We start from the raw sequence: 3,918 nt of genomic DNA, 5'->3' as shown, positions 1-3,918 counted from the left end.
ATGAACACTCTGCCACCATACAGTACACCAAACACGAACAAATACCCATTCCCTCTTACACCATTCACTTATACATGAACATACTCATCTTCCATCGCTGGTCCAGCTCACACAGCTCCCCCCCTCTCCATATCTCCCTTAGCTCACACAGAACCCAGTCTACACTACAGCTCATGCTCTACGTTCAAACTGCTGTGCTGCTGATACCCTACTACCACTGCATTATGAGAGGCTAATAGGAGCCTACGGGAGTGACAGTATACTCCATTGAGCTTTGAGTAGATTACACTTTATAGACAATCTTCTACAAAAGGGAAGGATTATTAACTATTCTTCCTAGGTTATACGTTGTTCATTTTTCCTGCTATGATCCAAATCAGCCAAAGTGTGGTACCATCAGTAGAGCTGCACGAAAAGCTTCTCCTACGAGAGTCTGCAGTAACTTTCTCAGGAGAGGAAAGTTGCTGGAGTTTCTACAGAGCAAAAAGTACTACATGCTGACATTTTGGTTTACAGACAAAACTTTTCACTCAACTGTACTCATCAGTTGTAAACAATTGGTAGCCTCAGAGAATAGACGGATATACTGTAAGTACCAACAGTGTGTTAATTCCCAAAACTTCTGTTCCAGCTTTACAAGACCCTCTGCATACTTGCCAATTGTGTAAAGCATTTATACAGCCATGTGTGATATAACTCCACCCACTAACGACCAAATGTCCAGATATCAATGGATAATGCTGCCGCTGTTAAAATGTCGCTTCCTTCTTATTGGACCATTCTTTTGCATGCTAGTAGGGTGCATGCAGATTAGACTTGTGCATTTAGATTGAATGAATGTTAACAAAATTTGGCAATTTTTTTAAATTGTCCAAAAACGAGAAGGTCCCATCTAAATGAAGCAGAAATCATTTGATTTTGTTTCCACACTCACCCCCTGTCACCCTCTTTTACGCTTTTCCACACTTTCTCTCAACGTCTACCTAGCTTCTCCATCTCTTCATTCTTCTTTCCTCTCCGCTGATCTGTTACATTACCCTGGTCTCCTAGAGGGAGGACAGAGTCTTGGCATGCACCATGGGGACAGTCTCTCCTCTAAGACACAGAGAACAAGATGCAGAGCTGTGGAGAAGTGGAACAGGTAGGGTGAGAGAGAGAGTGAGAGAGTAGGTAACACCGCAAGAGTGACAATTTAATTCCTCAAGATTTTGTCTTAACCGAAAGGTCAGGAATCTAAATTTGTTGCCTGAAAACAAATAGACCAAAAACAAAATGAATAATTAGGCTAGGTTTCCACTTGTTTTTTTTGTGCTAAAAACGCCCATAAAAACGCCAATAGCGCCACCTGGCGTTTTTTTTGTGAAAAAACGCTGCAGCCAGATGTTAGCTGTTCTTCAATAGGAAATCGCACAATGCCATATCCACTTGGCGTTTTTCTGTTTGGCGTTTTTTCAGTCCTCTTTGGCGTTTTTCTGCTTTTTTGGGCTCTGTGGCAGTTTTTCTAAATCGCAGCATGTTGACACTCTGGCATTTTTTGCAAGGAAATCTTGGCGTTTTTCTCCAATAGAAGTCTATGGGAGGGAAAAAACGCCATGAGGCTAGGTTTCCACTTGGGTTTTTGTCCTGCGGTTTTTTTCTTGATGAAAAACGCCAAGAAAACTGCCACTGCATTTTCCTGCGTTTTGGCGTTTTTTTCTGGAGTTTTTTCTGGCGTTTTAGCCTTTCTGTGGAAATTTGCTTTTTTTGACCTTAGGCAGTTTTTCCAGCCTTTACAAGTTAGAAGTTTCACCCAGCTAAAAGGGATTAGGATAAATGGCAAGTATCTGCCCCCTCCTGATGTCATTTACTTGGTAGAGTTCTACTTAAACGCCCCTGCGGACCCTTTTGTCTCTTTTCTGTGGTTTGTAAGGCATGCTTTATTCTGAATGTCTGCTCCTCTAGGAAGATTGGCCCCAAATGATGGTGCAAATTGTTTGCTGTTGCTTTTGGCACGCAGGATCCAGTTGGGTATGTTTGTTTGTAATGGCATGTTTGTTCCAAATGGTGTAAAATTCAATATGAACTTTGTTTTGTGTGAAACTGTTTGTTTCCAGCCTATTTCTTGTAGGACACACAGATACTGGGTCCATCCTCTGCATTGTAACTGTGGAAAAAAGCCATAAAAAACGCCAAGGCATAAAACCCACCCAAGGCATAAAACCCACACGGCATTAGTGTATATGTGTGGATTGGTATATATGTGTAGATTGGTATATATGTGTGGATTAGTGTATATGTGTGGATTGGTATATATGTGTGGATTGGTATACGTGTGGATTGGTATATGTGTGGATTGGTATGTGTGTGGATTGGTATATATGTGTGGATTGGTAAGTGTGGATTGGTATATATGTGTGGATTAGTGTATACGTGTGGATTGGTATATATGTGTGGATTAGTGTATATGTGTGGATTGGTATCTATGTGTGGATTGGTATACGTGTGGATTGGTATACGTGTGGATTGGTATACGTGTGGATTGGTATATATGTGTGGATTGGTAAGTGTGGATTGGTATATACGTGTGGATTGGTGTATATGTGTGGATTGGTATATATGTGGATTGGTATACGTGTGGATTGGTATACATGTGGATTGGTATACGTGTGGATTGGTATACGTGTGGATTGGTATGCGTGTGGATTAGTATATGTGTGGATTGGTAAGTGTGTGAGAGTGATGGGTGTTATGCTGTACCATTTCCAATGTCTTTTTCATGATCTAATTATGCTCTAAAAGTACATCATAACTCCCATCATTCTATACTGTTCCATACAGTGGCAGAGCAGGACTCCTGAAAGGTAAGTGAACTTCAAAGAGGGAAAGGGTAGATAGTTAGGAGGGCGTATATAGGGAGAAGGGAGTGAGACAGGGGAAAGGGGGTAGATAGGGAGAAGGGAGTGAGAAGGGGTAGATACGGCAGAAGAGAGTGAGAAGGGGTAGATAGGGCAATCATACTCCTATCATGCCAAGTCTGCGAGTAAATCCTGGAATCTGGGTATGCCTGGGCATGATAGGAATGTGATTGCTGTTAATCATATATATATATGATATACATAGACTTGAAAACCGAAGTTGTTTGTGTGGTTATTTGGAAAGTCCCTGGAGTGCCGGTAACTATTTTTGGACTTTATATATATATATATATATATATATATATATATATATATATATATAATATTATTTAATTGTTTTCTCCTATTTTGGTGTGTTACTTACTTTAAATAAAAGTGTTAATTTTTTTTTTAGTGGGGGGGGTCATATTCGGTTTTGGCCAGGTAAATGCTGCACTTTCGGTTTCAGTCCAGAATTCGTTTCGGTGCATCCCTACTACTAAGCCAGACAATTAAGTGGAAGGCCTAGACCACATCAATGTTTGGCGTAGTATATAGTGATTGGGGTTTTGTTACAAGTTTTTATTCCTTTCTTTTTTTGGGATGGGGGGGGCGCCAGAGGAGTAGTCCGCACAGGGCGCCAGAACACCTAAGGCCGGCTCTGGATGCACTTGCAACATAACATTTGTTAGCAGGTTCCACGATCTAATGGGAAGGACCTTCCATACCTCCTGTCTGTGTTTCCTTCAGTATGTTAGAACCAAAGGGAGGGCTACCATGTGTAAGCAGCTAAGTATGGGAAGACACCTATTCTAGTATAATGCTGATTTCTCAAATTGTAAATATTTTGTATTTTTTCTTTAAAACAAGTGTGCCTGGAGGGATACCAAATTGACTTGACTTGATACCATTTTAGATATAGCTGAGAACTCTCAGGGTTTTGAAGCAGCAATTAGGCATGCTCTACTCCTCCGCCTATTTCCCCCTCCCATCCCCATAGACATGATCGTCCCTGCACACAGATGGCATTGGCCCCGCCCACAGA

This window comes from Sceloporus occidentalis, unplaced genomic scaffold, assembly GCF_023333645.1.
Source record: "Sceloporus occidentalis isolate IW3139 unplaced genomic scaffold, rSceOcc1.0.p SCAF_17, whole genome shotgun sequence".
NCBI classification, from domain to species: domain Eukaryota; kingdom Metazoa; phylum Chordata; class Lepidosauria; order Squamata; family Phrynosomatidae; genus Sceloporus; species Sceloporus occidentalis.
This window is presented reverse-complemented; position numbering follows the sequence as displayed.